The 12667-nt window shown below is 46.0% G+C and overlaps 1 protein-coding gene across 1 annotated transcript in view; it reads right to left on the bottom strand.

The window, feature by feature from the left end:
- RALB (RAS like proto-oncogene B) overlaps positions 1 to 9326 on the bottom strand; it is a 43681-nt gene extending 34355 nt beyond the window's left edge. Inside the window, exon 1 of the mRNA XM_003792640.3 lies at positions 9097 to 9326. The gene's annotated coding sequence lies outside the window, so the exon portion shown is untranslated. The remainder of the gene's footprint in view (positions 1 to 9096) is intronic.
- Positions 9327 to 12667: the final 3341 nt, after the last annotated feature.

Genomic DNA, 12667 nt, shown 5'->3' with positions numbered 1-12667 from the left:
TAACTCCTTTTTGAATGTCACTCCGATATTCTACCTGGAGCCATAGGCAGCGAGCCAGATTATATAATATTTTTACTGTAACTGTTTTTTTTTGAGAAAGAGTCTCACTATGTCACCCGTGGTAGAGTGCTGTGGCGTCACTACAACAACAACAAAAATAACTGGGCATTGTGGCGGGTACCTGTAGTCCCAGCTACTTGGAAGGCTAAGACAAGCCTCTCAAGCCCTAACCACCGAGCTACGGGTGCTAGAGCCTATTGCATGTTACTGTATTGAATGCTGTGGGCAACTGCAACATAGCAGTAAGGGTGTATTCAAACATGCAAAAGCTATAGGCGCCCATAGCACAGTGGTTGCCGTGCCAGCCACATACACTAAGGGTGGTGGTTTCGAACCCTGCCTGGGCCAGCTAAACAACAATGACAACTGCAACAAAAATAGCCAGGTGTTGTGGCGGGCGCCTGTAGTCCCAGCTACTTGGGAGGCTAAGGCAGGAGAATCACTTAAGCTCTAGAGTTTGAGGTTGCTGTGAGCTGTGACACCATGGCACTCTACCAAGGGTGACACAGTAAGACTCTGTCTCAAAAAAAAAAAAAAAAAAGAAAGACGCAATACAGGTTTGTCACACCACAGAGCCTAGGTGTGTAGTAGGCTACACCACCTAGGCATGGGTAGTACACTCTATAAACATATCTGCTGTTGAGTGATACACGCCTATACTGGCTGGCGTGGCAGCTCTCACTTATAATTCTAGCACTTTAGGAGGCAAGAGGATTGCTTGAGGCCAAGAGTTGAAGACCAGCCTGAGCAAGAGTGAGACCCTGTCCCTACTAAAAATAGAAAAATTAGCTGGGGTATGGTGGCCCAGGCCTGGAGACCCAGCTACTCAAGAGGCTAAGGGAGGAGGTCCACTGAGCCCAGGAGTTTGAGGTTGCAGTGAGCTAGATGACACCACTGCCCTCAAGTCCAGGCAACAAAGTGACATACTGTCTAAAGAGAAAAAAAAAAAAAAACAGAATTGCCAGCAAGGACTTGAAAAGACATTTGTACACTCAGGCTTATAGCAGCATTATTCACAATAGCCGAAAGGTGAAAAATAACCCAAATGTCAATAAACAGATAAAAGAAAACGTGGTGCATGTGTATGTACACTCAGACACACACACTGGAATAGTCAGCCTTAAAAAGGAAAGACGTTTCGATGCTTTCTATGACATGGATGAACCTGGAAGACATAAAGCTGGGCGAAATAAAACAGACATAGAAGGACAAACAGAGTATAATTCCACTGATGGGAGCTACCTAGAATGCAGAGTGGTGGCGGCTAGGGAGGGGGAAGGGGACGAACGGGGAGTTACTGTTTAATGGGTACAGAGGTGCAGTCTAAGATGACGGTGGTGATGGTGCACAGCAACGTGTACTCAACGCCGTGCAACTGTACGCGTAAAAGCAGTTGGACCGCTAATTAAGTTATGTCTATGTTACCACAATTTCCAAAAAGTGCTTGTATACCAACTATAGTGCAAGACAGGAGAAAGCACATAGACTTCAAGTCTGAAGTCTGCTATTAGGACACTAACGGTTCTGGTAATCTGTTATTTCTTGGTCTTAGGCTGATCTACAAAAAAACAGAAGAGCTGTATCCTCAGGGTTGCTATAAAGACTAAATGACGAAACACCTATCAAAGTAAGTTCTGAGTAAGCACTTAACTCCTTTTTGAATGTCACTCCGATATTCTACAAAGTCTTGAGAAAGAAACTGGCACTGGAGCCAAACACAGGCTAAGGAAGGAAGAGCTGCCAGTCCTTCAAGAAGAAAGAGAAGGAAGGGAGGCCTCTTCACTAGGAAAGAGGGGCCGCTTCCAGTCCTCACGCCCCCACCGCTCCCCACAGGACGAGGCAAGTCACTTCACCCCCTGGGCCCCAGTCACCACCTGAAAAACAGGGTGGACCTCTGCCCTGCCTGTCTCTCAGGGCACCGTGTACCAAAGGCATTCTCACCCCCTGGGAACGGTGCGGCAGTCGTCTTCTCACCAACAGAGGTTGTTTACACCCTTCTTTCTTCTCCCCAAAACACATCATTTGCCTTCAGAGGCATTAGCAGTGACCATTTCAGGATGTCCCCATCTTAAATCGCCTCAGCAACTCCTGTAATTGCTCTAACAGAAAGTTAGGTTCATTCTCTTCCTGGCTCTGTCAGTGTATTAAGCCTGAGGGAGTCACACAAGGAAGGTGCCACCTCCCCAGGCAAGATTTGAGAACTACAATGCTAGAACAGGGCCTTCTCTCAGAGGGCAGCACATTGCTAAGAGTCCTTCCTGGACCACCTAGGGTCACTGCCAGAATTGCAAGGACCCGCTCACCCATCATTACTCAGCTCTCATGCCCACAGAACTGCATCTAGCACTCAACTTGAGGACCCCGCCCGTCCCCCATGACCTGGGGACACCAGCAAGCCTTTCAAGAGCCTCTACCTCTTCTGTGTTCCATTACCTAGTGTCTACACTGCAGGGGTCCTCAAACTTTTTAAACAGGGGGCCAGTTCACTGTCCCTCAGACTGTTGGAGGGCCAGACTGCGGGCCCCGGGACGAGTTGGCTGCTAAGCAGGACAGGCAGCAGCGGCAAAAACACCCGGAGGGCCGGATAAATGTCCTACGCGGGCTGCATGTGGCCCGCAGGCCGTAGTTTGAGGACACCTGGTCTACACCAACACTTCCTAAACTTTAACGTAGGTAAAAATGACCTGAAAATCCTGTTAAAATTCTAATTCTAATTCAGTAGGTCTGGAGTGGAGCCCAAGTTTCTGCACCACTAACTGAAGGTCAGGTGATGCTCCTGACCCACAGACCTCACCCTAGGTACTCATACATTTCCCTCCCTCATTAATTTATGGAGCATGTTCCAATCTAACTTCCTCCTCCAACACAACCTAAAACAAACTGTCTCATCAAAGTTACCAACAAACTCCACATAGCAGCTCCAATAAAAACTCTTCCCTTTCTCCCCTCTCACCCTCTCCCCTTTTGAAAATGAGCACAGAGCAGTAGAGTCCCTGTTGACACTCCCCTCCTGGCACATTCTTCAGGGGCTTATTACTCCTTAGTGGCTCTTTCTAGGTCATCTGCCCTTCTTCCTCCTTTACTTGGCTTCTGGCTATCAGCCCTCCTCAGGACTCAGTCTCACACTTTACCCCTCTGCTCTCTTCCAGGAGGTCCCACCCCATCCTGAAGCCTTTCATTTGGCTTCCACAATCTGCAGAGGCAGCCCTGACGCTCCCCTGACCTCAGAATGGGACCCTCTCCTTTGCTGCCACCCCTCTCCACTCAGCTGTCTCATGAGACTCAAACCTAACTACAGCTCCTGAGGTTTTCCCCTTCAAGCCCGCTCCTTCTCCACCATCCTCATGTAGTAGCTACTAAAATCATTATTAGCAGTCTCCAAGTCATTACCAAAGCCAGCAACCTGGAGGTCATTTCTGACTCTCCTTGCCTCTCCCCGACTCAATTCACAAGCAATTCTACTGATTTCACTTCCAAAATACATTTCAAATCCATCAATTTCTTCCACCTTCTCTGCCACATCCAAGTTGTAGCCACCATCCACTGATCAGCCCTAGTTTCCTAACTGATACCTCATTGCCCCTCTTCAATCACCTCTCCATGTAGAGGTGAATTTTCTGAAGCCACAAATCAAAGTGTCCTTACTGCTCTTTACTGGCTCATCAGGAATAGAAGTCAAAGGTTCCCCTGAACAGGACCCATGAGACCCTCCCTAGCCAGCTCTGCCTTATTTCAGTCCTATGAATATGCCAAGTGCTTTCCTACTAGGATTCCTCTCCCATGCTCCTTTCTTCTCACATTGCATTCTGAAGACCTGAAGCAACAGGGGGTAAGGCACAGTCAAGAAACTGAAGGAGACCTTGTGGTTGTCTGCAGAAGAGGCAAAGAGGCGGAGCCTGGTACAAGACGACACTAAGAGCGCCAGGTCCTTCAAGACCCCGTAGGCCAGGCGTGGGGATTTCAGACTATGTAGTGAAAGCACTGGAAAGTCACTTAAGTGTTTTAAACAAATGGGTGATGTAATTAGACCTGCATGTTGAAAAGATCATTCTGGCCACAGACTGGAAAAATAGAGCAGCAAAGAACAGATGTGGAGCCGGCCAGGGACATGGTGGCTCAGACTACGGGGATGACAACGCACATGAGAAAAGTGGCTAGTATATTAAAAAACGGCAGCACTGCCTAAATGAACACATATAATTTGAGATTTTAAAAAGGCTTAATAGGCTCAACACCTGTGGCTCAAGTGGCTGGGGCGCCAGTCACATACACCTAAGGTGGCGGGTTCGAATCCAGTCCTGGGCCCGCCAAACAACAATGACGGCTGCAACCAAAAAATAGCCAGGCGTTGTGGCAGGCGCCTGTGGTCCCAGCTACTTGGGAGACGGAGGCAGGAGACTCGCTTGAACCCGGAGTTGGAGGTTGCTGTGAGCTGTGATGCCACAGCACTCTACCCAGGGGACAGCTTAAGGCTCTGTCTCAAAAAAAAGGCTTAATATGCAAGTATTACTAGAGATAAGGACATTGTCTAAAATTCATTCCTAACAATAGGATCAGCTGATCAACAGTAAATGACTGGCCACTAATCCTTCCTGTGGAAGGAAGGAGGGGATTATGGGAATGTTAGGATAAAGGAAAAGAAAGACACCAGTGCATAAATCAGGGCAGAGGATGGGGAAAGGGCCAGAAAAAGGAAGCAAAGGAAATGCATATTGTGCTAATTTTTCAGCTCTGCCTAATGGTGACTCGAATAACCTTCAACTGGGTTGGGATGAACAAAAGCGATTCTCAGAAGACTTTGTTCTCTAAGGTTGCAATTTCACATGATAAATGAAATCTTTTGTTATAAATATGCTTGATTCAAACATTAGAATATAAAACATTGTTTTATAAAAACATTAGAATCACAGAATTTTTAAAGATGAAAGGAAATTTACAGGTCATTTAGCCAAGCTTCAGCTATGGATTCCTAAGCTCGTCTTTCTACCTGCAGACAAGTCAGAAAGATTCATCTGGAGGCTGAAAGAATAAAGCCCTTCTATTCAGGTGGATAATTAAAATATAGAGGGTTTCAAAAGACAACTGAAGAACTGTTGGGCATATAAATACCACCCAAAGATTCAAAATAATGCAGGAAGAGGAGACAGGGTTTAGGTTCTCCAAAATTTTCCAGCTATTTTACTTAATGAGTTTTCTTTTAAAGAACACAAAGATGATTAACAAATGACTAATTTTAAGCTGTTAATCAAGATCATTTTGGCAATAATTTTTTGCCAGTTTGTTTTAGTGTTAAATAAAAAACTCGGCTGTATCATTTAGGCACTAGCAAGATTTAAATTTCTCATTTCCACAGCTACTGCATATTTGGCTAATTAATTCTAGCATTTGATAATGAAGAACCAGAAGAAAGAATATAAAGTTTCAAGTATAATATTAAAAGTTTCTAGACTAGGCTGGGCACCCATTTCTCAGTGGTTAGGGTGCCGATCACATGCCCTGGGGCTAGGGACTGCTAAACAAACAAACAAAAAAAAAACCAGGCATTGTGGCAGGCACCTGTAGTCCCAGCAACTAGGGAGGCTGAGGATAGAGAATCCCTTGAGCCCAAGAGTTTGAGGTTGCTGTGAGCTGTGACACCACAGTACTCTACTGAGAGGAACAAAGTGAGACTCTGTCTCAATTAAAAAAAAAAAATGTCTAGACTAGTAAAAACTCCAGCTATGTTTTAATCTCTTATAGTACTATGTACTTTAGGATGCATCTGAAAAAAGATTTCCTCTATAATGTCTGACCCAAACCTTTGTGGTAGCTAGCTTCTAAGAATGCCACAGCCTCCAATCTCTCCTCAGGGAGTCCCTTCCCACATTGTACCAGTTTTGGTCTATGTATGGGCAGAAGTGATGGTAGGTCACTTCCAAGATTAGATACCAAGATACTATAGTTTCCATCTTGATCATTAACATTTTTTCTCCCTCTCTGTCTGTGATCACTCACTGTGGAAGAAAGTTAACTGCCAGGCTCTGAGGAGTCCTAGGGAGAGGTGCAAGAGGTGTAGAACTGAGGCACCATCATGGCAGCAGATGCTCCAGCCTCAGTCAAGCCTTCAGATGACTGCAACCTCAGGAGAGACCCTGAACCAGAAGCACCCAGCCAAGCTGTTCCCAGATTCCTAAACTTCAGAAACTGTGTGAGATAATAAACATCTGTTGGTTGAAGTTGCTTAGTTTGGGGAAATTTGTTATACAGCAATAGAAAACTCATTCAAAAGGCAAACAAACTTCAGAGGCAGGACCAAACTACCGGACATCCTTCAACTCATGTCATGTATTAAGTAACATTGCATAGTTTGGAGTATTTTAATTTGGATCACGCCTAACTAGATATTTGCTATGTTAATTCCTATTCTAGACCTAAAATGTGCTATCTATAAATCACCCAGAAACCATTCACAAAAGCAACAGTGATGAAAATACTAGCACTTGTCAATTTTTAAAAATTCTCAAGAGAACACTCAGGAAAATTATAAGCAACCCCCCTTTTTTTTAAGCGACATAAACTTGAAATTGAGACCTGGCTTGTATTTTGCAGTTGCTATAGTAACCACAAATACTTTCCCTCTTTGATACTCAAGTTCCACATTCTCTTCATCTTTTTTTCCACTCTCACCCATCCAAAAGCACATACACCCTCTTGCCGACTGGTCTTTCCACTTTTTGGAATATCTAAGAATATACACACATATACACCAATGTTTATACTCCCAGATACCAAAAGAACCGAAGAGCTAAAGGAAATAGCTTATGGTCAAATCTCCAACGCCAGGCACTCCCCTGGCATGGGCTAGATCAGTGGGCCTGTGCCAACCAGAGAACTGATGCTCACTAAGTATTAGTTTCCCTCCTCCTCCTTACCCACCGCCACCATGCGATCAGAGAAGAGTTCCCTTTTCTCTGGTACTATGCTCTCCTGGAACTAACATTCAGGCTTTTCAACAACATGTATTTACTTAAAAAAAAATAGAAAATCCAAGTGTCTTGTACTTTTAACAGCAGAGGCTGTTTAGAAGTAACTGCAGCCAACGAAAAGTGGGACTCTGGTATATCAACTTGAGACAAGTTATACTGGAAACTTTCCAAGAGTTCACAAAGATCTCTTCCAACCCTGTAGTTCTAGGTTGTTAATACACTGTCTCCAAATTTAGCTTTCAGGAAAGGTCTCTAATTCATGTTTCTAACTTCCATAAACTAGAGAAGCAGGTAAGAATTTAGTAACTAATTCAAAGGGGAATAATTCGATTATGTGGTGCAAAGGATTATCTCAATTCTCAGGTTTAAACATTTTCATGGAAGATCAAGCCATCTTCAAAGAAGGTAAGACCCTTACAAATTTTCAAGGCAAAAATTTAGAACTCTTCCACTCCACCTGCCTTCTACCAACGCCTCTTCAGATCCCATGTAAGGCTCTAATTCCTGTTTTCTATCTTTACGTGTCTAGGTCCCATAAACCCTAAGATATTTAATAATTTATGCCCACGATTTTTTCTCAGACATATGGAAATCTTGCTGAGATCTCTAAAAAGAGTACCTGTTTTCAGTGGCAAATAATGTAAACAGAAAAGGAAAGAAAGGCCCAGATGTGGCCAGAACAAAGTAAACCAGCTGATACAACTAAAACCACACACAAGGGATATGCATCCCTGGCCTTCTTCCTTCTCTCACTGCCACAAAGAACACCTTAAATGTCCCTTATTTCATTTGATCCTAATAGTCAGGATAACTGTTATCACTATTTACAGATGACTCTGGAGCTCAGAGAGGTGAAAAACCATGTTCAAAATCACACCACAAGTTTCAGAACCAGCATCAAACCTAGGTCTTCACCCAACCCTCCTGTTCTTTCCAATATTCAACCCTACTTTTCACTCCATTTCTGGGTACTTTGATATTGTGCTCTATTGCACCAGTTTAAGGAACACTGCCTTGACCTGTTCTGAGCTTTGCCATCCAAGAGTCTTCTTGCTCTGCTTAGAACATCGGTCGTTTACACATCTGAAAGATAATGCTGTCGCTACAGATAATTGGAGCCCACTATCCATCCCCAAAACCTAAGAAGAAATGAGGTTAGGAAACTAGGACAGAGCAGAAAGTTCACTGTTCTTCTACAAGGGCTGCTGCAGTCAAGTCAGATAACTCAAATGAACAACGTACGCCTCTTCCGTCGACTATTACAATCAGTCCACCAAACACGAAAGCTTCTCCCCAGAAGACCCACCTGATAACGTTTCAAGTAGTCACCTGAAAATGAGCACAGAGAGGACACTGCTCAAACAATCAGTCTGGGTGCAGCTGTCTCTGGGGCCACACCAGCAGCACCAGACCGACCACGGAGAATATTGTATCCCTGCAACAGGACAAGAACAGGGGTGTTTCAGCCTGCTCCAGGCAAACAGTTAAAAGTCCATGGTGCTTCCCTTTAGAGGCCACCTTCCCAGTAAGCCCCTATCAAAAAGGAAGAGGTGTGGGGACAACTTCATGCTGTTGTGCAAGACAGGATCCAAAACAAGCCAAAAAACTTTGGGGACACAGCCCCGGTTCACCACTAGTACAAGTTCCTACCGTAGTAAGTTTTTGCAACACTTTGTAACTCTTACTCTGTCCAAAGCGGCAACTAAGGCACTGAGGAAGTGGACCATGTTTGGGCGGGAGGCCCCAAAGCTCAGGAAGTGGAAACAGAGCCACTTGTGGGAATAGAGAAGGAGCGACAGGGAGAGGCCGGGGCACCGCCCCCACTTCCTCAGCCCCAGGCCGACCTGGGAGGCTCCAGCGTTCCCCGGGTACCTCCCGGGGCTGAGCCGGGCCACAGCCCGGGCGTCGCCTTCCGCTGGCCTCAGGGTGCTACGTGTCCCGCCGCTGCCCGGCCACAACCCGGCGCGGAGAACATATAGGTAGGAGGCTACCAAGCCGAAGCGGCGCACCCCACTTCCCCAGCCCGCTCCCCGCCCGCCTCGCGGGGACTCTGCCGGCGCAGCTCCCTTACCTGGGACAGGTCCCACGCCGCCGCAGCCGTCCGCACCCGGGCCGCAGCTCTTAAACGCGCCCCGCCCTCTCCCGGGGCCGGACCCCAGCAGTCCTCGGTGGATTTGTCATTGAACAGCCTGGGCTAGCTTCCCCACCCCCTGAGCGCGCCCCCGGCGTCACCAGGCAACCCCTCCTCTCGAGAGCGCGCCCTCCCTTCCGTTCCCTCCCTCCCCCTGGAGGCCACGCCCATCACAGGCCCATTAGCCAATCCAAAGTGGATATTCCAAGGCTCAGGAGGCTGGGGAGGCTTCGCCAATGAGAAGCCGCCCCAAGAGGGAGGGGCGTGCCCAGCACACCCGCCCCACCCAATTCCATTTCCTCCTTTTCCCGACCGGCCGCGCTGCACGTGACTGCTGCTGCGGTGGACTAGCTACAACTGTTTGGGGGACACCGGCAGCTGGCCGGGGAGCCGTGCTCAGGTGGTGAGAGTTAGGCCAGGACCAGGCCAAAGTACTGGAAAGCAAAACGGAAGGGCAGATCCGATATACAGAACCCAAGAAAAATTACTGGGTGGCCAAGTGTGTTCTCAAGGACCTCCACCTGCCGCCACCACTCGTTAGCTAATGACATCCCATATCCTGTTAGAGGCTTTCATGGAGTTACTTAACCAATGCCTGTCTGTAGGGGAGCCAGGTCATACAGAAACTCCAGAATCTTACCCCAGCCGTACCCTTGAGGCAGGAAGTGCAATGGACCAACAGGTTTTCTCCCATGAACTGTTCCTGCCTTCACCCTCCACGACCGGAAACTCCTAATTTTATATCCAAACGGGTTGATTTTCCTAACCAACCACCTCCTCCTCCTCCACAGGTTTTGTGGCCTGACCCCTGCACAAACCTTACAGCATATCATACTGTATCAAAATTAATAGTTTAAATGTCCTCCTCTCTAATCTCTCATGAAGGGAATGATCTAATGTTCAGTGCAATATCCATAGCCGCCAACAATTAATTCTTCCGTTACTGATAATTATGATAGGATAACATGTGTATCTTATTAGAGGCTTTGAGCCTTGATTAGTTGCTGTGTATGAGCCACTAACAGATCCAGTCCTTCTATCAACATTTATAGCAAAAAGCACAGAATCTTCATAGGCTTTACAAAAAATGTAATCAGAATATCCTAGTATTATCTATTATTTTAAGTAATCTGTCTTCACCTTTCTCATGTACATTAAAAATATTTATTGAGTGCTAATGATATGACAAAAACTTTTAGGTACTCTAAAGAAGAAGGGGTAGGCGGCTTCTCAGAGGAAGCTCTCTAGAATTTATAACCTAGAACAGGAATCAGATTCAAGTCGTTTCATACAGAATAACAATTAAGTATACAGATTTGAAGTCAGGAAGCATAGGCTCAAAGGAGGGCTCTACCATGTAAATAGCAGTTAACTAAGAAGCTACTTAACCTGTGTGGTCCTCGGTACTGCCACACTGTAGGTGTGAAGATTTACATGAGATGACCACAGAACTCTCAGTACTAGGAACTTGGTGAATGCTATATGAATGTAAGCTTGCATTGTGATTGCCACCAGAGGCCACCATGTACATTCAAGCTCAGTATAACTGTCCTGGCATAGCCTTTCCTCCAAAACCAGCATCAAAGTGGGACTGACTATGCACAGCCTGCTGAAAAGGGCCTGCCTTGATACCCTTTGTCAAATACAAGTTCAAACAGGAGCACTACCACAGTGCCTACCCAGGTAAAATGAGTACTGTAATTCAGGGAACAGGGTCAGGAAGCCCCATCAGACCAGGATTCGTCCCTCCCCACCCCAGGATCTCCCGCAGTCACAGGAGGCTTTCCCACTTTTCCTGGGGTGCATGACCACCATTACTCTGCTTCACTAACAGGATGCATTAGGCTGAGAAATACTATATTAATTCTCTGCTCACATCCCCTACAGCACTGGGACTTCACCAGCAAGATCCTCTGCTCAGCTCCTGGACATGCCAGCCCTGAGATAAGTGTAGTAGATTCAGAAACAGATGGCAGAACCCTCTGGAGGGACTGTCTCTCACAGGATACCAGTCCAGAAATGTGTCCCACTAAGGGAAGGGGAGGCCACTGGCTTCACTGCCCCTGGGATGGCAAATGCCCTGTGTCAGGGATCTCATGTCTGCTAAGTGTCTCCTGACACAACTCTGATTCCCAGCAGATCTGGAGTGCTGAGCAGCAGAAATGCGAAGTCCCAGCTGGAAAATATTCTTCTTAGCAAAGAATTTTAAGAATGGAAGAAAAAGTATCCAATATACTCAACCCTATTATGAAACTAACTGTTAGCCATCATAGGAAAGCTATAACCCAAATTTTGTCCAAGAATATGGGGAAAGGGGAGAGAGAGGGGAGGGGAGGGGAGAGGAGGGGAGGGGAGAGGAGGGGAGGGGAGGAGGATGAGTGAAGGGAGGGGGATTGCAGGGATCATGCCTATGATTTATCTTATAAGGGTACATGTGAATCTTTCTAAATGTGGATTATAAATGTCTTAACACAACAACTATGAGAAAGACGTGAAGGCTATGTTGGCCAACTGGATGAAAGTATTTCAAATTGTATATGGAAACAACGCACTGTACCCCATGGTAGTATTAATGTGCACAAACGTGATTTAACATGAAGGTCCTTCTAACCCACTGCAGCTGTGGAAAAAAGCATTCTAGACCCTATCTCCTTCAAAAGTATTCACTGAGTACTGAGTGCGTTTTTAGTACTATTTGACAAATATTTCTACTTTCTTCTTTTGGGCACTGTGTAGGATTAAACTTTCTAGCTCTGTAGACAGTGGAGCTGCATGACTAACTGTAGAAATAACAGAAATAACCCAAATTATTTTTAGGCTAGAGAATGTAATTGCTGATGCAAGACCCTCCAGACCTCTCTTGTCCCTAGTACAGCCACTGGAAATGTTGAGGAGGGTGGCTGCTCCATCAGCCTGGGACCTTGACATGAGCACAGCTGCCCCACCAACCTATAATAGACATTTAGTATGCCTAAAAAATAAACCTTTGTGCTTTGAAGACACTAAGATTTGGGAGGTGTTTGTTACTGTACTGTAGCTTAGCCTACTCTGACTGATACAAGGCCCAACCATGTGCCAAGCATGGTGCTGGGATGTAGTGGTGAGCAACTCAGACAAGAGACCAGATAACAAGCCAGTAACCAAACAAAACAGCTCAATAATTACAAATTCTGTCATTACAAATTATCTTAGAGTGGGTGGTCAAAAAAGGCCTCTCATGTGAGGTAACATTTAAGCTAGAACCTAAAGGATGAGGAGAATCAATCTTGGCAAAAGTTGGGGGTGAGAGGAAGGACAAGGGAGTATTTCAGGCAGAGGAACAATTTTGTGCCAAGTTCCAGAACAGAAGAAAGCTTGGTGCTCTTAATAGAACAGCCAGGCGGCCTGGAGCTCTGAGCACGGGAGAAGGAGCAGACAGAATCAGATGGTGCAGGGGCTTCTAGGTCACTCTAGGTCACGGTGAGGAGTTTGGAATTCACTCCTAGTGTGGTGCACACTACTAAGGAGGTTC

The sequence above is a fragment of the Otolemur garnettii genome, unplaced genomic scaffold (assembly GCF_000181295.1).
Source record: "Otolemur garnettii isolate 467f Iridium unplaced genomic scaffold, OtoGar3 scaffold00059, whole genome shotgun sequence".
In the NCBI taxonomy this organism is placed as follows: Eukaryota; Metazoa; Chordata; class Mammalia; order Primates; family Galagidae; genus Otolemur; species Otolemur garnettii.
Note: the sequence above shows the minus strand (reverse complement) of the source record. Positions and strands in the feature narration are given on the sequence as shown.